This window comes from Microtus oregoni, unplaced genomic scaffold (assembly GCF_018167655.1).
Source record: "Microtus oregoni isolate MIOR12 unplaced genomic scaffold, Mior012 000040F_ref0000088, whole genome shotgun sequence".
Classification (NCBI taxonomy): Eukaryota; Metazoa; Chordata; class Mammalia; order Rodentia; family Cricetidae; genus Microtus; species Microtus oregoni.
This window is the reverse complement of record NW_024543207.1, coordinates 17733403-17759268: the sequence shown is the minus strand read 5'-3', so window position 1 is coordinate 17759268 and position 25866 is coordinate 17733403. Positions and strand designations below refer to the sequence as shown.

General features: G+C 46.2%; 1 pseudogene; it reads left to right on the top strand.

The window, feature by feature from the left end:
• Nucleotides 1-383: 383 nt before the first annotated feature.
• Nucleotides 384-25866, top strand: part of LOC121433629 — a 40179-nt pseudogene continuing 14696 nt past the window's right edge.

The window sequence follows — 25866 nt, the reverse complement described above, 5'->3', positions numbered from 1 at the left end:
GGAGCCTGTCCTGGAACTCACTCTGTAGACCAGGCTGGTCTTAAACTCACAGAGATCCACCTGCCTCTGCCTCCTGAGTGCTGGGAAGGCTTGTGCTATCACCGCCCAACAAAAAGACTGTGAAAAACTTACCCTTAAAATGAGTATCAAGTACCCCCTTAATATATAAATGTCTAATAGTTTTCATGCAGTAATAAAAAGGAAATAATAATATTATTGCTCTCATAAATTGTGTGGCGATTTGAAAGAAAATGGCCCCCAATGGGAGGGGCACTAGTAGGAAGTGTGGCCTTGTTGGAGGAAGTGTGTCTGTGTAGGGGCAGGCTTTGGGGGTCTCTTGCTCAAGCTTCCCTCAGTGGGAGTCAGTTGACTTCCTACTGCTGATGCACTGGTGTCAGATATTCAAAGATTACTTCAAGATGTTGCCAGCACATCCGTGCCTCTCTGAGGAAAAGTGTAAAAGGGAAATGAAAGTAAGATCAGAGCAATAGCTGGTGTATTTTAAATATTCACAAAATATTGCTATTTCTATAACTGCTGGTTATTAAATTATCTAGGTATAAATTTTCTCTGTGAATCCTTTATTTGTGAACCCCTTTGCTTCTTCCATCTCATGTCCCTTGGTTCACTGCCATTTGCTTCTCTCCTGGACTCTGTAGAAATTCAGATGCCCAGACCCCAGCAGGGCTTCTCCATCAGAACCCCATTTTCATTGCATTTCACATTCACGCTTGTGCACATGGAGCATTGGTCAGTACCTTCTCCTTCCCATGACTTTTGTGGTGTATACTACAAGCGTGTGACACCAAATGCATGTTCTTCTGAGATGTACTCATTTTATGTTTCATTTTCCTTAAAAGGATAGACTCCACGTGGGCTCATAGCATCTTCTCTGCCTTCTCTTTCTTTGAAGATGGGTCCTGTACGGATCATGTGACCACTTCCCGAAGGTCAGAGGAACATGACTCACCTCTGTTAGAAGCGTTTCTAGCTCCCTTTCATCCTTAGGGAAAATTTAGATTTGTGTCCACAAGTAAATATTGCCTGTGTTAGGGTTTCTATTGCCTGATAAAGATCTTGGCCAAGAGCAACTGGGAGAAGAAAGGGTTTTGTTTCACAGTCTGTCACTAAGGGAAGTCTAAGCAGGAACCTGGAGGTAGGAACTGGAGCAGAGACTACTGGCTTCCTGATTTGTTCTCCTTGCTTTGCTCAGCCTACTTTCTTAACCTTCTCGGACCACCTGTCCAGTCTGGCCCTACCCACAATGGGCTGGGTTGTTTCATATCAATCACCAATTGAGAAAATTAAATCATAAGGAGCTGTTTTCTCAATTATGCTTCTCTCTTCTCAAATAGCCAGGGTCAAATTGAAAGGAGAACTATCCAGCCCAATGCATCTTAGTATTTATATTACTAATTTATAATACAATAATAATTATATTATTGTGGTTTTAATTTATTCAATGTGCGGTATCATTCATTGTTCTATATATTTCAGGAAATGCTGTCCTTCTGGGATGTGGCCATTGATTTCTCTCCAGAAGAGAGGGAATGTCTGAAGCCTGCTCAGTGGAATCTGTACAGGGATGTGATGCTGGAGAATTACAGCCACCTTGAGTTCCTGGGTGAGCATCTCCTCTATAGTGACTTCTTAGTTCACCATCAACATGTATCTCCCCTACTTTGTGTGGTATCTCTTGGAAATTTGTGCTTTCCAACAGAGAATTTCATATTCTTCATTTTAAAAAAGATGAGGGATGTTGCACTATAGCTAGGAAACATTTCATTATTTTTCTTTGTCCGTGTTTAACCTCTTGGTAATGGAAGCATGCATCCTTCACTCTAGTGAGACAGGGACAAACTCAGTGGCAGGAGGCGTGGAGTGTTCATGTTAATGAAGATGTTTCACAGTTCAGTTTTAATGTTATTCCCTTTAAACAAAGCTTAGAATCTGCAGATTGTAAATTCCTCATCAATATTCTAATATATCTATCAGAAAACATTTCAGGAACTGATTTCCTGCAATCATTTATTACACCATTTCTTTTCTCATAAGCAGTGTCCTGGAAGGGACCATTCAGCTCCCAGTAGAAGAACACCCAAGCCATCTTGTTCCTCTTTCCTACAAACAGGCCTTGCTGTCTCTAAGCCATACCTGGTAACATTTCTGAAGCAAAGACAAGGACCTTGGGATGTGGAGAAACAAGCACCAGCCCCTGTGCATTCAGGTGTGTAGGAAAGAGGGAGTCGGGGGTGGGGGCGAGTTGAAGTCCAAAGACCCAGCAGAAAGGCAGGCTTTCCCCATCCTTATCCTTTGATGAGGCTCTCATCCTATTTAGACTGGTAGGGAATGTGTCAGCTTGGAGGGTAAGTGTGCTGTTTGATTCTGGGTGTGTCCTGAATGCAAGTGTAATTTAGATTTAACCCATTTTACTCCAACATTCAATTTCAATAACTAGTGTTTTGGTTTTGGTTTTTTGATTTTGTGAGTCAGGATTTCACTGTAGCTTTGGAGCCTGTCCTGGAACTAGCTCTTGTAGACCAGCCTGGCCTCAAACTCACAGAGATCCACCTGTCTCTACCTAATGAGTGCTGGGATTAAATGACAATACCCACATTTTTTTTTTTGTTTGTTTTTCGAGACAGGGTTTCTCTGTGGCTTTGGAGCCTGTCCTGGAACTAGCTCTGTAGATCAGGCTGGTCTCGAACTCACAGAGATCCGCCTGCCTCTGCCTCCTGAGTGCTGGGATTAAAGGCGTGCGCCACCATCGCCCAGCTCAATAACCACATTTTTAAAAGTATACTTCATATTTAGATATTATTGTATATTAAACAAGCTAAGTTAATCTTTATTTGAGATAACTGCTTTAGGCTTAAGTCTGATAACCTGCACAGAGGACTGTAGAATAGAAGGTAGGAATTAGTGTCACCCTCTAATATTGTCTGGGAAAATGAATTACATGTGTATGTAGCAGGACTACAAACACAATTTAGGGCACAATAAGGATTTTAATCATGAATAGGGGGTGGCTCATAAATAACATATCTTAATTACCTTTTGTAACAGGTTTCAATAAATTAGTAACTGTCATAAGATTGGAATTTTATAAATGAAAATAAGTTACCTTATTAAAATTTTGAGCCTTAAAAAGTCACAATTTAAAAAATGAACAAATAAAAGCAAAAAACAGCTGGGCAGTGGTAGCACAGGCCTTTAATCCCAGTACTCAGGAGGCAGGTGGATATCTGTGAGTTTGAGGCCAGCGTGGTCTACAGAGCAAGTTCTGTGACAGGCAAAGCTACACAGAGAAACCCTGTCTCAAAAAAAAAAAATTATACGGAAGTTCTCATATGCAAAATAAACTTTAAACCATAAATACAGTCCATGGAGAGATTGGGAGCTTTAGTTTCTTAATTCCTTTATAGTGAACCTTTACAAAATCTAAGTCAGTCCTAGAGATACTCTACATTCGTATCTTGCATTATCATAAAAAATGTATTTGCCGGCAGTAGTGGTGCACGCCTTTGATCCCAGCATGTGGGAGGCAGAAGCAGATAGGTCTTAGAGTTCCAGGCCAGCTGCTGGTCTACAGAGTGAGTTCCACGTTAGCCAAGAACACAGAAACAAACAAACAAACAAATTAACAGATGAAAAACAAAACCAAGAAAGAATCCATCCGAAGGAAAGGACAGTAAAGTTAACCTTTATAAGACACCTGGAAGAATAGAAAGACATTCATTTTCACCACAGTTCTTGTTGTGACTCAGTTTCTCCAAATGGTTTACGTTTAACAAAGTAATCAAAAGTGACTAGAGGGCTGGAGAGATGGCTCAGCAGTTAAGAGCACTGACTGCTCTTCCAGAGGTCCTGAGTTCAATTCCCAGCAACCACATGGTGGCTCACAACCATCTGTAATGAGATCTGGTGCCCTCTTCTAACCTACAGGTAGGATACAAAATAAATAAGTATCTTTTTTTAAAAAAGTGACTAGATACCTTTATGCTAGGTTTTGTTAGCAATGATAGTCATTATAACCCTAGGACGTTAGCATCTTTTAAGCATTAGGTATGTTACTTTAGAGTCTTATCTTCCATTGTTCCCATTTAGCATATTCAGACCTGCTGTGACTTCTCTTGAAGCTTTTGTGGGTTTAGCCTCTTCTCATATAATTTATCTCATCTAAAACAATTTAACCCACTTTTAATGATGTAACTTCATATTTATGTCTTTTGTAACTTTTTCAAATGGCTTCACTGGTCCTGAGAGAGAAGGATTATATCCCAGTAAGAGCTTTAGTGATATGAATAACCTTGGTTGAGAGAGCATTTTTTGTAAACAAGAATCCTGAGAGGGAAAGAATATAACATGAGTTCAGTTGGTAACTGATTGCAAAGTATCAACTGAGATAATTTCCTGTCTTTGGAACAGTCATTTGAACCTTTATATATTGCCTCCTTGATTAAGCAATTGCAAATGAGACATAATAACCCTAACAAGTAAATTTGTTGGTGGTGATGTTTTTTTTCTTTCAAGACAAGGTTTCTCTGTAGCTTTGGAGCTTGTCCTGGAACTAGCTCTGTAGACCAGGCTGGCCTCGAACTCACAGAGATCCGCCTGCCTCTGCCTCCCAAGTACTGGGATTAAAGGCGTGCGCCACCACCACCTGGCCTAACAAGTAAACTTACCACCTGATATAAGACGTCCCAGCGGGGAGGGTGTTAGACAATATCTATGTTCAGGGGGTCGTTACCCAGTGCATATGACAGCTTTCCCACACAGAAGTGGACTCTCAATCCAGCTTTAGTTTTTCTTGCCTAGATTCCCTAGTGTCTCCAGAAAACCTTGGAACCTCAAGCGATTGAATCCCAGTTCCATGCAGCTAGCTGGGAGGCCAGGTGGATCCTCAGGTGAGAGGTCAATGACCTTGCCTATCTCCTCCGTTTTTGAAGGGATAACATTATTTAACAAGCCTGGCTGTGGTTGCCATTAGCAGACACAGCTAGAGTTATGAAGATGGTGTTCAGCTTAGAGGATACTGTGCAACATCCATTAAATAAAAGAAGGTTGAATCCAAACTGCACAGTGTGGGTCATGTGACGCATTAATATTACCTGTGCGCATACTGTTAAAGCGTTATGCCATGGAAGCTTCCAGGTCAGCCTTATAGTAAACATAACACAGTCTTTATTACTTAGATAATAAATAGACTTTCATAATCATCTTTAAATTGATGTTGACATCATCTAACAAAATTTATCTGACTATGATTTTGGAGTTATTATTGATTGATTTTTAGGCAGAGCGTCCCTTTTACTCTTTTTAAAGGCAAGGATCCATTAGTTGCTTTTATTCTACACATCTTTTTCCTATAAGGTAAATAGTAGTAGCCTTTCTCGGAAGGAGTTCACCCCTTAGCTCTTCTCAAGTGCACACGGTCTTTTCTTGAGCTGTCCTATTATCCTCCTTTTGCCTGTCACAGGGTCAGGGAGCCAACCTGACCCAGGACAGGGCACTGGAAGAAACTCTGAGACATTTATCCTTGGCTTTGAAGTGGGTGGTGCACATTTTATCTCTGGACCAGGTTTTCAGTGAGCAAAAACAGCATATGAAGATTTCAAAATATATTATCTATATTTAAAGGCATTTGTTTCTCTATAAAACTGAAGCCAGTGATTTATATGCCCATAAATGTACTGTGTGTCTGGAGATCTGAGCAGCCAACCTGAATAGTACTTTATATATTCTCTTTTACATTTTTAAGCTAATACAATGATCTTATGAGATAGGGACACATTGGCTTGTGGGGGGGTGTAGTGAGCCAGACAGGATCGCCATTACAAGATGGCGCCGACATCCTGTCTTGTTGGTTATAAACAACTCCATATTTGGCTATGGCTTTGAGAGCTGTGCGTCCCCGCTTCCCGCATGCGCGGTGGATGAGGATCCTTGAGCCTATCCCGATGCGGTCTGGTGTCAGCTGTTGGTGGCAGCCAATCACAGGGCGACCCATGTGCCAATTCCCTATTTAAGCGGCTGCCTGAGTCCCTGCCCCTCCACTCCCTGTTCCTCGTTTTCCCGCCCTCTCGTTCCCTGCTCCCCATCAATCAAGGGCACTCCAGTAAAGCGTGTTCTGAGTGGAATCCTGGTGTGGTGGTCATTCTTCGTCGCCGGTCGAGAAGTCCGCCACAGCTGGTGCCGGAAACCTGGGAACTTCGGTCGCCAGGCGAAGGGCCGAAGAGGATTCTGAACTCAACATGCAGAGTGGCGACCTTGGTAAGTTTCTCCCAGTATGCTAATTTCAGTCTCCCCAAGTATGCTGTTTGCGGGAGTGGGTTCTTGGGTGTTTGGTCTCGTGTTCGTGGCGTTTGTGGTGTTGGTACTGGCCTGCTGTCTCTGGTTGCACTGCCGTAAGTCCGGCCGCAACCTCAGGGCAGGGAACAATGTGGACGTTCCGAGAGAGGGGCGAAAGGCCCGCATTAAACACAAAAACAGTTTTTCAGATTCAAATTCAAAGGGAGGAAACTTGAAAAGGCCTAAAAGAAAAAAAGTAAAAGAAAAGGATCCTGATACAAATCTCTCTAAAAGAGAGGCTAATGAGAAGAGGGGAGGTCCCCTCTATCCAGCGCTGGAGGAATTTGCGGGCCTGGATCGGTCTGAGGAGGAGTTAGACCCTCAGGAGGAGGAAGATCTGGAGGAAACCTCCGCTGGCTATGAGGAGGAAGGATATGGGTGGAGGCGGCCCCCTGCACATAATGAGTCAGCGGGGGTGGGTGTGGGCCCATTGGCACCACGGGAACCACGCCCGCCCCCTGTGCTTCCACCCTATTCACAAGGGAGAGGGGGGTGCCATTTTATTAAAAGAGATACATGGGCACGTCTAGTGTCCGTATTTCCAGTTTTTGAGGACCTGCAGACTAATGAGAGATATTATGAGCCTGTATCTTATAAACAGTTAAAGGATTTAGTGGAAGCAGTTCGAACCTATGGAGTTACAGCTAATTATACCATAGCCTTGCTGCGTAGAATCGCCACCACGGCCATGACTCCTACAGATTGGTTTGAGACTGCTAAGGCTTGCCTATGTATGGGACAATTTTTGGATTTTAAATCCATTGTTACATATAAAGCTCATGTCCAAGCTAGAGAGAATGCCCAGAATAATCGTCCCCAATGGACAGCGGATATGCTTTTGGGGCAAGGGCAATGGGCTGCCAACCAGCTAGGATATCCTCAGGAGGTGTACCAACAGATTAATGATATCTGCTATAGGGCATGGAAGTCTTTAAATAATAAAGGAGAAGTCAAAGGCCACCTAACAAAGATTATTCAGGGGCCAAATGAACCCTTCTCTGATTTTGTGGCTAGGATGCTTGATATGGCTGGAAAGATTGTTGGGGATGTGGATCAGATGATGCCGTTGGTACAGCAGATTGTTTTTGAACAGAGTACTAAGGAATGTCAGGGGGCCATTACTCCTGTTAAAGAGAAGGGAATTGAGGCCTGGCTAAAAGCCTGCCGAGAGGTTGGAGGGCCCCTTACCAATGCAGGCCTAGCGGCTGCTGTTTTATCTGCTACTCAGGCCGCAAAGACAAGAAAAGGAGGAGGATGTTTCAAATGTGGACCAACAAGGGCATTACTGAAAGGGCTGTCTTCTCCGGCTCAGACTCCTAATGTGAGACAACCTGGCCTTTGCCCAAGATGTAAGAATGGAAAGCATTGGGCCAGTGAATGCCGGTCCTTTAAGGACATCAATGGGCAGCCCATTATACAGCTCGGTGGCCAGGAGTCAAAAAACGGGTTGAGGGGCCCCCGTCCCCAGGGCCCAAAAATTTATGGGGCACTGCAGCAGACCATCATTCCCAACCTGACTGTATCCGCCGAGCAACCTCAGGCTCAGCAGGGTTGGACCTCCGTGCCTCCACCGGACTGGTGTTAACCCAGGAGATGGGAATTCAGGTGGTTGAATCTGACATGTATGGCCCGTTAGAAAAAGGAATAGTAGGGATTGTCTTAGGACGATCCTCATCCACTATGAAAGGCTTGATTGTCTTTCCAGGAGTCATTGATTCCGATTATACTGGAGTGATTAAGATCCTGTGTCATTCTTCCTGTGGTGTGATTTCTATTGCGCCAGGAGACAGGATTGCCCAACTGCTTATACTACCATCTAAGCATGAGACCTTTCCTGCACATCTTAAGGAAAGGAATGACAGGGGGTTGGGCTCCACTGGAGTGGACCTTGCCTGTCTATCTATGGAACTAGATCAGAGGCCCATGCTGGATTTAATGATAGAGGGAAAGATATTCTCCGGATTGGTGGATACTGGGGCAGACCGGAGTATCATCCAGCTGCAAGCCTGGCCTAAGCGCTGGCCATTACAACAGTCATCTTAATCCTTACAAGGGCTGGGCTACGCACGCACCCCATACATGAGTGCCAAAGAGCTGGTCTGGAAAATGGAGGACCAACAAGGCACGGTTCAACTCTTCGTGGTTGAAGTCCCCATTAATTTGTGGGGCCGTGACATTCAACATCAATTGAAACTTAAGCTAACTAATGATTATTCAGAGGCTAGTAAAAGTATGATGAAAAGACAAGGTTTTGTTCTGTCTAAGGGCCTAGGAAAAAATCTTCAGGGTTGTCACAGGCCTATAGAGTCTATGAAAAAACAGGATAGAAGGGGCCTGGGTTTTTCCTAGGGGCCACTGAAGAATCGGCTTCCAATAACAATCTTGTGCCCATACCCTGGGAGTCCAATAAGCCGGTGTGGGTTCCCCAGTGGCCCCTTTCTCAAGAAAAATTGGAAGCTGCAAATAACCTGGTTTTAGAACAATTAAGGCTCGGGCATGTGGAGCCTTCTGTTTCACCATGGAACACCCCTATCTTTGTTATTAAAAAGAGCTCAGGAAAATAGAGATTATTACATGACTTGCGTGCAGTTAATGCTCAGATGCAGGTTATGGTTGCAGTCCAGAGGGGACTACCCTTACTCTCTGCCTTGCCACGTAGCTGGCCAGTCATGGCCTTGGACATCAAGGATTGCTTTTTTTCCATTCCTTTGCATCCAGATGATAGGGAGCGATTCGCATTCACTTTGCCATCGGTTAACCATGAGCAACCCGATACTCGTTATCAATGGAAAATGCTCCCACAGGGGATGGCCAATAGCGTGACAATATGCCAGCTATATGTAGCTCAGGCCCTCCTACCCGTTAGACAACAATTCCCAAAAATAAGAATAATTCATTACATGGATGACGTCCTGTTGACTGCCTCTTCGCAGGAAATGCTCCTGGTCGCATTCCAGGAAATGGCCTCGGCCCTACGCTGTTGGGGCCTGGTCTTGGCACCTGATAAGATCCAACAGACTACTGTATTTTCCTAAGGTTACCTTTAAAAAGCCCATTAATATGGCCTTGACTGTTTTTACTGATGGCTCCAAAACTGGCAAAGGTGCCATAGTAATTCAAGGTAGGGAACCCATTTTGCTTGATTTTCGACCTGATTCCCCACAAGTCACGGAATGTATGACCGTGCTGGAAGTTTTTAAAAGATTTTCAGAACCCTTCAATTTATTTTCAGATTCTAAATATGTAGTAAATGCTGTTGCCTCATTGGAGGTGGCTGCCTTTGTTAGAAATTCAAGTACAGTTTCCAATATTTTATGTCAAATTCAAGCATGCATTTTACAAAGGGATAATCCCTTTTTCATTGGACATATTCGGGCTCATACTTTGCTTCCAGGACCCATGTCTGAGGCCAATGATTTGGCTGACTGCCTTACCCGGTCCATGGCTTTGGTTGTCTCGGACCCTGTAGAATTAGCTCGAGATTTTCATAAGCTTTGGCATGTGCCTGCCAATACCCTTAGAAAAAAATTTCATATTTCCAGACAGATAGCCAGAGATATAGTTAAAGCCTGTTCTTCATGTGTGACCTTTTTATACCCCCCTAATGTTGGGGTCAACCCTAGAGGGCTGCAACCTAACGCGTTGTGGCAAATGGATGTTACCCATCTGCCTGATTTTGGCAAATTAAAATATTTACATGTATCAGTGGATACCTTTTCTGGCATTATTCATGCCACGCCCCTAGCGGGAGAAAAGGTGACTCATGTAAAAACACATTGCCATGAGGCATGGGCTGCCTGGGGAAAACCCCTACACCTGAAGACAGACAATGGCCCGGCATATACCTCCCATGGATTTTGTGCCTTTTGTGCACAGCTCCAAGTGACCCACATTACGGGTCTTCCATACAATCCACAAGGACAAGGTATTGTGGAGAGAGCCAACAGAAATATTAAAGAAATTCTACAAAAACAAAAAGGGGGAATAGCTGAATCCGCTTCCCCCAGGGAAAGAATCTCCCTTGCTCTCTTCACACTTAACTTTTTAAACCTGAATGAGTCGGGTACTGCAGCAGCTGAAAAGCATGCAGCAGGCCCTATGGAACAAAAGGAATATGTGATGTGGAAAGATGTATTGGATAACAAATGGTATGGACCGGATCTTGCGGTGGCAAGATCCAAGGGAGCTGTATGTGTTTTTCCACAGGGCCAAGAGGCTCCACTTTGGGTTCCGAGCCGGCTGACACGCATGATCAAGGAAGTTCCTAAGGATGAGGCTGAGTCTCTGGAGAAAGTTCCTGCTAACATCCCTGATGACGTGGATCCAGGGGAAGGTGGAGCACAGAAGGAGAATCCTGTCAGCCTTCCCAAAGGCGATGCCCGTTCGCCATTATTTCCCCAGATTTTTACCACCAATAGAAACCTTGAGTTACCATTTTTAATGTGTAAGTCTAAAGTGGCCCTTTTAGGAGAAGCACGTAACATTACAGAGAAAGGGTCCCTATGCTTTCAGTCGCGTGGGCATGTTTTTTGGCAAGCTGCCTGGGTGGCTGTGTGTTGTGCCTGTGGTTGGGTTGCTGCCTTCGAGCCCAGACCAATAGGGATAAGGCTATATTGGGATAAGGTTGTAATCTCTCAGGCATTAGCTACCCTGGAGTGTGGCTCCTTCCCCCAGATATGGTTGTCAGCACTAAGAGACGTTTAGGGCTTCCATCCTGCACAGCCTTTGCACCCCATGGGATCTGTTGATCCATTGCACTTGGGTAGGTGTGCGGATGTAGGTTCCTCCTGCACAGCCTTTGCACCCCATGGGATCTGTCGATCCATTGCACTTGGGAAGGTGTGTGGTTGTAGGTTCCTGCGACACAGCCTTTGCACCCCTGGGGTTCCTCGAGTACCCATTGCACAGGGGAAGGTGTGTCCATGGAAAATATCTTCCATCCTCGATCGACCAACACATCATGAGGTGGGTTAGTCCTGCGCTCATTGCTTACAAACAATAAGGGGGAACTGTAGTGAGCCGGACAGGATCGCCATTACAAGATGGCGCCAACATCCTGTCTTGTTGGTTATAAACAACTCCATATTTGGCTATGGCTTTGAGAGCTGCATGTCCCCGCTTCCCGCATGCGTGGTGGATGAGGATCCTTGAGCCTATCCCGATGCGGTCTGGTGTCAGCTGTTGGTGGCAGCCAATCACAGGGCGACCCATGTGCCAATTCCCTATTTAAGCGGCTGCCTGAGTCCCTGCCCCTCCACTCCCTGTTCCTCGTTTTCCCGCCCTCTCGTTCCCTGCTCCCCATCAATCAAGGGCACTCCAGTAAAGCGTGTTCTGAGTGGAATCCTGGTGTGGTGGTCATTCTTCGTCGCCGGTCGAGAAGTCCGCCACAGCTGGTGCCGGAAACCTGGGAACTTCGGTCGCCAGGCGAAGGGCCGAAGAGGATTCTGAACTCAACATGCAGAGTGGCGACCTTGGTAAGTTTCTCCCAGTATGCTAATTTCAGTCTCCCCAAGTATGCTGTTTGCGGGAGTGGGTTCTTGGGTGTTTGGTCTCGTGTTCGTGGCGTTTGTGGTGTTGGTACTGGCCTGCTGTCTCTGGTTGCACTGCCGTAAGTCCGGCCGCAACCTCAGGGCAGGGAACAATGTGGACGTTCCGAGAGAGGGGCGAAAGGCCCGCATTAAACACAAAAACAGTTTTTCAGATTCAAATTCAAAGGGAGGAAACTTGAAAAGGCCTAAAAGAAAAAAAGTAAAAGAAAAGGATCCTGATACAAATCTCTCTAAAAGAGAGGCTAATGAGAAGAGGGGAGGTCCCCTCTATCCAGCGCTGGAGGAATTTGCGGGCCTGGATCGGTCTGAGGAGGAGTTAGACCCTCAGGAGGAGGAAGATCTGGAGGAAACCTCCGCTGGCTATGAGGAGGAAGGATATGGGTGGAGGCGGCCCCCTGCACATAATGAGTCAGCGGGGGTGGGTGTGGGCCCATTGGCACCACGGGAACCACGCCCGCCCCCTGTGCTTCCACCCTATTCACAAGGGAGAGGGGGGTGCCATTTTATTAAAAGAGATACATGGGCACGTCTAGTGTCCGTATTTCCAGTTTTTGAGGACCTGCAGACTAATGAGAGATATTATGAGCCTGTATCTTATAAACAGTTAAAGGATTTAGTGGAAGCAGTTCGAACCTATGGAGTTACAGCTAATTATACCATAGCCTTGCTGCGTAGAATCGCCACCACGGCCATGACTCCTACAGATTGGTTTGAGACTGCTAAGGCTTGCCTATGTATGGGACAATTTTTGGATTTTAAATCCATTGTTACATATAAAGCTCATGTCCAAGCTAGAGAGAATGCCCAGAATAATCGTCCCCAATGGACAGCGGATATGCTTTTGGGGCAAGGGCAATGGGCTGCCAACCAGCTAGGATATCCTCAGGAGGTGTACCAACAGATTAATGATATCTGCTATAGGGCATGGAAGTCTTTAAATAATAAAGGAGAAGTCAAAGGCCACCTAACAAAGATTATTCAGGGGCCAAATGAACCCTTCTCTGATTTTGTGGCTAGGATGCTTGATATGGCTGGAAAGATTGTTGGGGATGTGGATCAGATGATGCCGTTGGTACAGCAGATTGTTTTTGAACAGAGTACTAAGGAATGTCAGGGGGCCATTACTCCTGTTAAAGAGAAGGGAATTGAGGCCTGGCTAAAAGCCTGCCGAGAGGTTGGAGGGCCCCTTACCAATGCAGGCCTAGCGGCTGCTGTTTTATCTGCTACTCAGGCCGCAAAGACAAGAAAAGGAGGAGGATGTTTCAAATGTGGACCAACAAGGGCATTACTGAAAGGGCTGTCTTCTCCGGCTCAGACTCCTAATGTGAGACAACCTGGCCTTTGCCCAAGATGTAAGAATGGAAAGCATTGGGCCAGTGAATGCCGGTCCTTTAAGGACATCAATGGGCAGCCCATTATACAGCTCGGTGGCCAGGAGTCAAAAAACGGGTTGAGGGGCCCCCGTCCCCAGGGCTCAAAAATTTATGGGGCACTGCAGCAGACCATCATTCCCAACCTGACTGTATCCGCCGAGCAACCTCAGGCTCAGCAGGGTTGGACCTCCGTGCCTCCACCGGACTGGTGTTAACCCAGGAGATGGGAATTCAGGTGGTTGAATCTGACATGTATGGCCCGTTAGAAAAAGGAATAGTAGGGATTGTCTTAGGACGATCCTCATCCACTATGAAAGGCTTGATTGTCTTTCCAGGAGTCATTGATTCCGATTATACTGGAGTGATTAAGATCCTGTGTCATTCTTCCTGTGGTGTGATTTCTATTGCGCCAGGAGACAGGATTGCCCAACTGCTTATACTACCATCTAAGCATGAGACCTTTCCTGCACATCTTAAGGAAAGGAATGACAGGGGGTTGGGCTCCACTGGAGTGGACCTTGCCTGTCTATCTATGGAACTAGATCAGAGGCCCATGCTGGATTTAATGATAGAGGGAAAGATATTCTCCGGATTGGTGGATACTGGGGCAGACCGGAGTATCATCCAGCTGCAAGCCTGGCCTAAGCGCTGGCCATTACAACAGTCATCTTAATCCTTACAAGGGCTGGGCTACGCACGCACCCCATACATGAGTGCCAAAGAGCTGGTCTGGAAAATGGAGGACCAACAAGGCACGGTTCAACTCTTCGTGGTTGAAGTCCCCATTAATTTGTGGGGCCGTGACATTCAACATCAATTGAAACTTAAGCTAACTAATGATTATTCAGAGGCTAGTAAAAGTATGATGAAAAGACAAGGTTTTGTTCTGTCTAAGGGCCTAGGAAAAAATCTTCAGGGTTGTCACAGGCCTATAGAGTCTATGAAAAAACAGGATAGAAGGGGCCTGGGTTTTTCCTAGGGGCCACTGAAGAATCGGCTTCCAATAACAATCTTGTGCCCATACCCTGGGAGTCCAATAAGCCGGTGTGGGTTCCCCAGTGGCCCCTTTCTCAAGAAAAATTGGAAGCTGCAAATAACCTGGTTTTAGAACAATTAAGGCTCGGGCATGTGGAGCCTTCTGTTTCACCATGGAACACCCCTATCTTTGTTATTAAAAAGAGCTCAGGAAAATAGAGATTATTACATGACTTGCGTGCAGTTAATGCTCAGATGCAGGTTATGGTTGCAGTCCAGAGGGGACTACCCTTACTCTCTGCCTTGCCACGTAGCTGGCCAGTCATGGCCTTGGACATCAAGGATTGCTTTTTTTCCATTCCTTTGCATCCAGATGATAGGGAGCGATTCGCATTCACTTTGCCATCGGTTAACCATGAGCAACCCGATACTCGTTATCAATGGAAAATGCTCCCACAGGGGATGGCCAATAGCGTGACAATATGCCAGCTATATGTAGCTCAGGCCCTCCTACCCGTTAGACAACAATTCCCAAAAATAAGAATAATTCATTACATGGATGACGTCCTGTTGACTGCCTCTTCGCAGGAAATGCTCCTGGTCGCATTCCAGGAAATGGCCTCGGCCCTACGCTGTTGGGGCCTGGTCTTGGCACCTGATAAGATCCAACAGACTACTGTATTTTCCTAAGGTTACCTTTAAAAAGCCCATTAATATGGCCTTGACTGTTTTTACTGATGGCTCCAAAACTGGCAAAGGTGCCATAGTAATTCAAGGTAGGGAACCCATTTTGCTTGATTTTCGACCTGATTCCCCACAAGTCACGGAATGTATGACCGTGCTGGAAGTTTTTAAAAGATTTTCAGAACCCTTCAATTTATTTTCAGATTCTAAATATGTAGTAAATGCTGTTGCCTCATTGGAGGTGGCTGCCTTTGTTAGAAATTCAAGTACAGTTTCCAATATTTTATGTCAAATTCAAGCATGCATTTTACAAAGGGATAATCCCTTTTTCATTGGACATATTCGGGCTCATACTTTGCTTCCAGGACCCATGTCTGAGGCCAATGATTTGGCTGACTGCCTTACCCGGTCCATGGCTTTGGTTGTCTCGGACCCTGTAGAATTAGCTCGAGATTTTCATAAGCTTTGGCATGTGCCTGCCAATACCCTTAGAAAAAAATTTCATATTTCCAGACAGATAGCCAGAGATATAGTTAAAGCCTGTTCTTCATGTGTGACCTTTTTATACCCCCCTAATGTTGGGGTCAACCCTAGAGGGCTGCAACCTAACGCGTTGTGGCAAATGGATGTTACCCATCTGCCTGATTTTGGCAAATTAAAATATTTACATGTATCAGTGGATACCTTTTCTGGCATTATTCATGCCACGCCCCTAGCGGGAGAAAAGGTGACTCATGTAAAAACACATTGCCATGAGGCATGGGCTGCCTGGGGAAAACCCCTACACCTGAAGACAGACAATGGCCCGGCATATACCTCCCATGGATTTTGTGCCTTTTGTGCACAGCTCCAAGTGACCCACATTACGGGTCTTCCATACAATCCACAAGGACAAGGTATTGTGGAGAGAGCCAACAGAAATATTAAAGAAATTCTACAAAAACAAAAAGGGGGAATAGCTGAATCCGCTTCCCCCAGGGAAAGAATCTCCCTTGCTCTCTTCACACTTAACTTTTTAAACCTGAATGAGTCGGGTACTGCAGCAGCTGAAAAGCATGCAGCAGGCCCTATGGAACAAAAGGAATATGTGATGTGGAAAGATGTATTGGATAACAAATGGTATGGACCGGATCTTGCGGTGGCAAGATCCAAGGGAGCTGTATGTGTTTTTCCACAGGGCCAAGAGGCTCCACTTTGGGTTCCGAGCCGGCTGACACGCATGATCAAGGAAGTTCCTAAGGATGAGGCTGAGTCTCTGGAGAAAGTTCCTGCTAACATCCCTGATGACGTGGATCCAGGGGAAGGTGGAGCACAGAAGGAGAATCCTGTCAGCCTTCCCAAAGGCGATGCCCGTTCGCCATTATTTCCCCAGATTTTTACCACCAATAGAAACCTTGAGTTACCATTTTTAATGTGTAAGTCTAAAGTGGCCCTTTTAGGAGAAGCACGTAACATTACAGAGAAAGGGTCCCTATGCTTTCAGTCGCGTGGGCATGTTTTTTGGCAAGCTGCCTGGGTGGCTGTGTGTTGTGCCTGTGGTTGGGTTGCTGCCTTCGAGCCCAGACCAATAGGGATAAGGCTATATTGGGATAAGGTTGTAATCTCTCAGGCATTAGCTACCCTGGAGTGTGGCTCCTTCCCCCAGATATGGTTGTCAGCACTAAGAGACGTTTAGGGCTTCCATCCTGCACAGCCTTTGCACCCCATGGGATCTGTTGATCCATTGCACTTGGGTAGGTGTGCGGATGTAGGTTCCTCCTGCACAGCCTTTGCACCCCATGGGATCTGTCGATCCATTGCACTTGGGAAGGTGTGTGGTTGTAGGTTCCTGCGACACAGCCTTTGCACCCCTGGGGTTCCTCGAGTACCCATTGCACAGGGGAAGGTGTGTCCATGGAAAATATCTTCCATCCTCGATCGACCAACACATCATGAGGTGGGTTAGTCCTGCGCTCATTGCTTACAAACAATAAGGGGGAACTGTAGTGAGCCGGACAGGATCGCCATTACAAGATGGCGCCAACATCCTGTCTTGTTGGTTATAAACAACTCCATATTTGGCTATGGCTTTGAGAGCTGCATGTCCCCGCTTCCCGCATGCGTGGTGGATGAGGATCCTTGAGCCTATCCCGATGCGGTCTGGTGTCAGCTGTTGGTGGCAGCCAATCACAGGGCGACCCATGTGCCAATTCCCTATTTAAGCGGCTGCCTGAGTCCCTGCCCCTCCACTCCCTGTTCCTCGTTTTCCCGCCCTCTCGTTCCCTGCTCCCCATCAATCAAGGGCACTCCAGTAAAGCGTGTTCTGAGTGGAATCCTGGTGTGGTGGTCATTCTTCGTCGCCGGTCGAGAAGTCCGCCACAGCTGGTGCCGGAAACCTGGGAACTTCGGTCGCCAGGCGAAGGGCCGAAGAGGATTCTGAACTCAACATGCAGAGTGGCGACCTTGGTAAGTTTCTCCCAGTATGCTAATTTCAGTCTCCCCAAGTATGCTGTTTGCGGGAGTGGGTTCTTGGGTGTTTGGTCTCGTGTTCGTGGCGTTTGTGGTGTTGGTACTGGCCTGCTGTCTCTGGTTGCACTGCCGTAAGTCCGGCCGCAACCTCAGGGCAGGGAACAATGTGGACGTTCCGAGAGAGGGGCGAAAGGCCCGCATTAAACACAAAAACAGTTTTTCAGATTCAAATTCAAAGGGAGGAAACTTGAAAAGGCCTAAAAGAAAAAAAGTAAAAGAAAAGGATCCTGATACAAATCTCTCTAAAAGAGAGGCTAATGAGAAGAGGGGAGGTCCCCTCTATCCAGCGCTGGAGGAATTTGCGGGCCTGGATCGGTCTGAGGAGGAGTTAGACCCTCAGGAGGAGGAAGATCTGGAGGAAACCTCCGCTGGCTATGAGGAGGAAGGATATGGGTGGAGGCGGCCCCCTGCACATAATGAGTCAGCGGGGGTGGGTGTGGGCCCATTGGCACCACGGGAACCACGCCCGCCCCCTGTGCTTCCACCCTATTCACAAGGGAGAGGGGGGTGCCATTTTATTAAAAGAGATACATGGGCACGTCTAGTGTCCGTATTTCCAGTTTTTGAGGACCTGCAGACTAATGAGAGATATTATGAGCCTGTATCTTATAAACAGTTAAAGGATTTAGTGGAAGCAGTTCGAACCTATGGAGTTACAGCTAATTATACCATAGCCTTGCTGCGTAGAATCGCCACCACGGCCATGACTCCTACAGATTGGTTTGAGACTGCTAAGGCTTGCCTATGTATGGGACAATTTTTGGATTTTAAATCCATTGTTACATATAAAGCTCATGTCCAAGCTAGAGAGAATGCCCAGAATAATCGTCCCCAATGGACAGCGGATATGCTTTTGGGGCAAGGGCAATGGGCTGCCAACCAGCTAGGATATCCTCAGGAGGTGTACCAACAGATTAATGATATCTGCTATAGGGCATGGAAGTCTTTAAATAATAAAGGAGAAGTCAAAGGCCACCTAACAAAGATTATTCAGGGGCCAAATGAACCCTTCTCTGATTTTGTGGCTAGGATGCTTGATATGGCTGGAAAGATTGTTGGGGATGTGGATCAGATGATGCCGTTGGTACAGCAGATTGTTTTTGAACAGAGTACTAAGGAATGTCAGGGGGCCATTACTCCTGTTAAAGAGAAGGGAATTGAGGCCTGGCTAAAAGCCTGCCGAGAGGTTGGAGGGCCCCTTACCAATGCAGGCCTAGCGGCTGCTGTTTTATCTGCTACTCAGGCCGCAAAGACAAGAAAAGGAGGAGGATGTTTCAAATGTGGACCAACAAGGGCATTACTGAAAGGGCTGTCTTCTCCGGCTCAGACTCCTAATGTGAGACAACCTGGCCTTTGCCCAAGATGTAAGAATGGAAAGCATTGGGCCAGTGAATGCCGGTCCTTTAAGGACATCAATGGGCAGCCCATTATACAGCTCGGTGGCCAGGAGTCAAAAAACGGGTTGAGGGGCCCCCGTCCCCAGGGCTCAAAAATTTATGGGGCACTGCAGCAGACCATCATTCCCAACCTGACTGTATCCGCCGAGCAACCTCAGGCTCAGCAGGGTTGGACCTCCGTGCCTCCACCGGACTGGTGTTAACCCAGGAGATGGGAATTCAGGTGGTTGAATCTGACATGTATGGCCCGTTAGAAAAAGGAATAGTAGGGATTGTCTTAGGACGATCCTCATCCACTATGAAAGGCTTGATTGTCTTTCCAGGAGTCATTGATTCCGATTATACTGGAGTGATTAAGATCCTGTGTCATTCTTCCTGTGGTGTGATTTCTATTGCGCCAGGAGACAGGATTGCCCAACTGCTTATACTACCATCTAAGCATGAGACCTTTCCTGCACATCTTAAGGAAAGGAATGACAGGGGGTTGGGCTCCACTGGAGTGGACCTTGCCTGTCTATCTATGGAACTAGATCAGAGGCCCATGCTGGATTTAATGATAGAGGGAAAGATATTCTCCGGATTGGTGGATACTGGGGCAGACCGGAGTATCATCCAGCTGCAAGCCTGGCCTAAGCGCTGGCCATTACAACAGTCATCTTAATCCTTACAAGGGCTGGGCTACGCACGCACCCCATACATGAGTGCCAAAGAGCTGGTCTGGAAAATGGAGGACCAACAAGGCACGGTTCAACTCTTCGTGGTTGAAGTCCCCATTAATTTGTGGGGCCGTGACATTCAACATCAATTGAAACTTAAGCTAACTAATGATTATTCAGAGGCTAGTAAAAGTATGATGAAAAGACAAGGTTTTGTTCTGTCTAAGGGCCTAGGAAAAAATCTTCAGGGTTGTCACAGGCCTATAGAGTCTATGAAAAAACAGGATAGAAGGGGCCTGGGTTTTTCCTAGGGGCCACTGAAGAATCGGCTTCCAATAACAATCTTGTGCCCATACCCTGGGAGTCCAATAAGCCGGTGTGGGTTCCCCAGTGGCCCCTTTCTCAAGAAAAATTGGAAGCTGCAAATAACCTGGTTTTAGAACAATTAAGGCTCGGGCATGTGGAGCCTTCTGTTTCACCATGGAACACCCCTATCTTTGTTATTAAAAAGAGCTCAGGAAAATAGAGATTATTACATGACTTGCGTGCAGTTAATGCTCAGATGCAGGTTATGGTTGCAGTCCAGAGGGGACTACCCTTACTCTCTGCCTTGCCACGTAGCTGGCCAGTCATGGCCTTGGACATCAAGGATTGCTTTTTTTCCATTCCTTTGCATCCAGATGATAGGGAGCGATTCGCATTCACTTTGCCATCGGTTAACCATGAGCAACCCGATACTCGTTATCAATGGAAAATGCTCCCACAGGGGATGGCCAATAGCGTGACAATATGCCAGCTATATGTAGCTCAGGCCCTCCTACCCGTTAGACAACAATTCCCAAAAATAAGAATAATTCATTACATGGATGACGTCCTGTTGACTGCCTCTTCGCAGGAAATGCTCCTGGTCGCATTCCAGGAAATGGCCTCGGCCCTACGCTGTTGGGGCCTGGTCTTGGCACCTGATAAGATCCAACAGACTACTGTATTTTCCTAAGGTTACCTTTAAAAAGCCCATTAATATGGCCTTGACTGTTTTTACTGATGGCTCCAAAACTGGCAAAGGTGCCATAGTAATTCAAGGTAGGGAACCCATTTTGCTTGATTTTCGACCTGATTCCCCACAAGTCACGGAATGTATGACCGTGCTGGAAGTTTTTAAAAGATTTTCAGAACCCTTCAATTTATTTTCAGATTCTAAATATGTAGTAAATGCTGTTGCCTCATTGGAGGTGGCTGCCTTTGTTAGAAATTCAAGTACAGTTTCCAATATTTTATGTCAAATTCAAGCATGCATTTTACAAAGGGATAATCCCTTTTTCATTGGACATATTCGGGCTCATACTTTGCTTCCAGGACCCATGTCTGAGGCCAATGATTTGGCTGACTGCCTTACCCGGTCCATGGCTTTGGTTGTCTCGGACCCTGTAGAATTAGCTCGAGATTTTCATAAGCTTTGGCATGTGCCTGCCAATACCCTTAGAAAAAAATTTCATATTTCCAGACAGATAGCCAGAGATATAGTTAAAGCCTGTTCTTCATGTGTGACCTTTTTATACCCCCCTAATGTTGGGGTCAACCCTAGAGGGCTGCAACCTAACGCGTTGTGGCAAATGGATGTTACCCATCTGCCTGATTTTGGCAAATTAAAATATTTACATGTATCAGTGGATACCTTTTCTGGCATTATTCATGCCACGCCCCTAGCGGGAGAAAAGGTGACTCATGTAAAAACACATTGCCATGAGGCATGGGCTGCCTGGGGAAAACCCCTACACCTGAAGACAGACAATGGCCCGGCATATACCTCCCATGGATTTTGTGCCTTTTGTGCACAGCTCCAAGTGACCCACATTACGGGTCTTCCATACAATCCACAAGGACAAGGTATTGTGGAGAGAGCCAACAGAAATATTAAAGAAATTCTACAAAAACAAAAAGGGGGAATAGCTGAATCCGCTTCCCCCAGGGAAAGAATCTCCCTTGCTCTCTTCACACTTAACTTTTTAAACCTGAATGAGTCGGGTACTGCAGCAGCTGAAAAGCATGCAGCAGGCCCTATGGAACAAAAGGAATATGTGATGTGGAAAGATGTATTGGATAACAAATGGTATGGACCGGATCTTGCGGTGGCAAGATCCAAGGGAGCTGTATGTGTTTTTCCACAGGGCCAAGAGGCTCCACTTTGGGTTCCGAGCCGGCTGACACGCATGATCAAGGAAGTTCCTAAGGATGAGGCTGAGTCTCTGGAGAAAGTTCCTGCTAACATCCCTGATGACGTGGATCCAGGGGAAGGTGGAGCACAGAAGGAGAATCCTGTCAGCCTTCCCAAAGGCGATGCCCGTTCGCCATTATTTCCCCAGATTTTTACCACCAATAGAAACCTTGAGTTACCATTTTTAATGTGTAAGTCTAAAGTGGCCCTTTTAGGAGAAGCACGTAACATTACAGAGAAAGGGTCCCTATGCTTTCAGTCGCGTGGGCATGTTTTTTGGCAAGCTGCCTGGGTGGCTGTGTGTTGTGCCTGTGGTTGGGTTGCTGCCTTCGAGCCCAGACCAATAGGGATAAGGCTATATTGGGATAAGGTTGTAATCTCTCAGGCATTAGCTACCCTGGAGTGTGGCTCCTTCCCCCAGATATGGTTGTCAGCACTAAGAGACGTTTAGGGCTTCCATCCTGCACAGCCTTTGCACCCCATGGGATCTGTTGATCCATTGCACTTGGGTAGGTGTGCGGATGTAGGTTCCTCCTGCACAGCCTTTGCACCCCATGGGATCTGTCGATCCATTGCACTTGGGAAGGTGTGTGGTTGTAGGTTCCTGCGACACAGCCTTTGCACCCCTGGGGTTCCTCGAGTACCCATTGCACAGGGGAAGGTGTGTCCATGGAAAATATCTTCCATCCTCGATCGACCAACACATCATGAGGTGGGTTAGTCCTGCGCTCATTGCTTACAAACAATAAGGGGGAACTGTAGTGAGCCGGACAGGATCGCCATTACAAGATGGCGCCAACATCCTGTCTTGTTGGTTATAAACAACTCCATATTTGGCTATGGCTTTGAGAGCTGCATGTCCCCGCTTCCCGCATGCGTGGTGGATGAGGATCCTTGAGCCTATCCCGATGCGGTCTGGTGTCAGCTGTTGGTGGCAGCCAATCACAGGGCGACCTGTGTGCCAATTCCCTATTTAAGCAGCTGCCTAAGTGCCCGCCCCCCCATCCCTTCGCTTCCTGCTGCCTCTCCCCTCACTCCCTGTGCCAATTCCCTATTTAAGCGGCTGCCTAAGTGCCCCCCCCCATGTCCCTTCGCTTCCTGCTGCCTCTCCCCTCGCTCCCTGCCCCTCCGCTCCCTGTTCCTCGTTTTCCCGCCCTCTCGTTCCCTGCTCCCCATCAATCAAGGGCACTCCAGTAAAGCGTGATCTGAGTGGAATCCTGGTGTGGTGGTCATTCTTCGTCGCCAGTCGAGAAGTCCACCACAGGGGGGGGGGTCAAACCCTGAGTATGCATGGGTAAATCTCTCTATTTTAAAAGTAATCATCATAAATATAGAGAATATCACTTAACTTTTGATCACTTTTCAACTTTTGCTCTATAGGAACAACACACAGTGGCTGTAACAATTATAGCAAAGCTACTGATTATAACTCACTCCTTATTCAACACCAGAGAATTCATACAGGCAAGAAACCCTACAAGTGTGAAGAATGTGGTAAGGCTCTTAGTTCTCACTCAACACTTTCTATACACCAGAGACTTCATACTGGAGACAAATCCTACACCTGTGAAGAATGTCACAAGGCTATAAACACTTGCTCATCACTTTATACGCCAGAAAAATCATATTGATGAAAAAACCTACAGCCGGGCGGTGGTGGCGCACGCCTTTAATCCCAGCACTTGGGAGGCAGAGGCGGTGGATCTCTGTGAGTTCAAGGCCAGCCTGGTCTACAAGAGCTAGTTCCAGGACAGGAACCAAAAACTACAGAGAAACCGTCTCGAAAAATCAAAAAAAAAAAAAAAAGAAAAGAAAAGAAGAAAAAAAAGAAAAAACCTACAAGTGTGGAGATTGTGGCAAAGCTTTTTACTATCCTTCAGTGCTGAAGCAACATCAAAGGATTCATTCTGGAGAGAAACCCTACAAGTGTGAAGAATGTGGCAAAGCTTTTTACTATCCTTCAGTGCTGAAGCAACATCAAAGGATTCATTCTACAGAGAAACCTACAAGTGTGAGGAGTGTTGCAAAGGTTTTTCCTCTTCAGCTCTTTGAAGACATCAAAGAATTCACTCTGAAGACAGTCCCTGCAAGTGTGGGGAATGTGGCAGAGCCTCTGTTAATCATTATACCCCTTCTCGACACAAGACGGTTCATACTAGAGAGAAATCTACAAATGTAATAAAACGTTTACACTTCTTTAGCCCTTCAAAGACATCAAGTAACTCATTCTGAATAGGCATTCCACAGGCATGTGAAGTGTGGTAAAACCCTTGCTGAAGATCCAGACCTTATGCAGCAACAATGAATGCATAGAGTCGGGAAGCCATGCACATGTGAGGGATAGCAAGGGCTTTACCACCCAGACAACACTACCTACCATCAGCAGCATCCATTCTGCAGTGAGACAAAGCATTGAAGGCTGTGGTGAAGGTGTCTGTGGTCATTCAGTCCTGGTTCAACCTCAGTAATTCTCACCGGAGAGAAACCATACCCATGAGCAGAAAAGGACCAGTGTTTACCTGCTCCTCGTGTCTATATAAACTTTGGAGAATTCATTGTGATAAGGCAGCCAACAAAACAATCACTGTGGCAAGTTCTTCACACTGTAAGTATCTGCAGATAATTCCTACTGCAGAGACACTCTACACACTCAAGCTTTGCCTAAGCCTTGAATAATAATTGAAGTCTTCCTCAGCAACAAAGGTTCGTCAAAGATGAGAAACTCTGCAGGTGCAGACGTCTCTGTTATCCAGCTACAGATACCCACATCACACAAGCTAGCGTTATCTGAAGGGCTCTCAGCTAGCTATTTGCTTCTATCTGATTAGCTTGGAAGCTTGTGTTCTGTTTTCTTGATTTCTACCTGATGTACTAGAAGCTAGCCAGGATAACCAGCACCATCCTGTACAGGAATTCCTTGGCTGCAGAAAAGTTGCCGTGAACACAAACTAGAATGAGCAAGTCCCAAAGCAGTATTTCCCCCATGTTTCCCGCATGGCTTCCTGTCCTGAAGTCCCTGAATGAGGAACAGTTACTCATAACTTGAAATAAACTGGTTATTCCAACTTGTTGGTTTTAGCCCAGCCATTTATTATCTGATGGACAGAAATCAATCTAGGACAGCAACAAATATGGGAGGCTTTTCAACCTTCTTCGTAACTCTGCAGTTCCCATCCAGTGGCATACTAGACACAATGTCACAAAACCTGTAGATGCGTCCACTCTCTCTCCCACACCTGAGCGTTCACACTGCAGAGAAGTCCTAGTGATAAAGAATATTACAAAGAATTTTACAATATTTCCCTAACTCAACACCAATTAATTCATGAGAAAAGCATTCTGTTGTTTAGGCAGTGAACCCACCCTAGACTAAGAATCCTGAAGGTAGTTACTCCCTAGGTCAAACCAATTAATTCAAAAGAACGAACAGGGTGGTGGTGGCGGTGGCTAAGCACGCCTTTAATCCCACTTGGGAGAGAGGCAGAGGCGGGTGAATCTCTGTGAGTTCGAGGCCAGCCTGGTCTACAAGAGCTCGTTCCAGGGGGCTAGAGAGATGACTCAGAGGTTAAGAGCACTGACTGCTCTTCCAGAGGTCCTGAATTCAATTCCCAGCAACCACATGGTGGCTCACAACCATCTGTAATGAGATCTGGTGCCCTCTTCTGGCATACAAGCTAAAAAAAAATCTAAAAATCTAAAATCTAAATCTAAAAAAAAAAGAGCAGGGCAATGGTGACACACACCTTTAATCCCAGCACTCGGGAGGCGGAGGCAGGCGGATCTCTGTGAGTTAGAGACCAGCCTTGTCTACAGAGCTAGTTCCAGGACAGGCTCCAAAGCCACAGAGAAACCCTGTCTCGAAAAACAAAAAACAAAAAAAAACAAAAAAAAAACAAAAAAAGAAGGAAAAAAAAAGAGCTCGTTCCAGGCTCCAAGCTACAGAGAAACCCTGTCTTGAAAAAAAAAAAAAAAAGAAGGAGTAGAAGTATACTTGATTCCTCTGACCTTTGGTCAGGGTGGAGAGGATCTACCTGTACACTGCCTACTGTCTAGGGCGTCTAAACACCAAGTAACCACGCCCTCTGTCAGGGCGTGTAGACACACTCGTCAACAACTTTGAACAAGCTAAAACCCTCTGGCCTTCGAGGTGGAAATAGG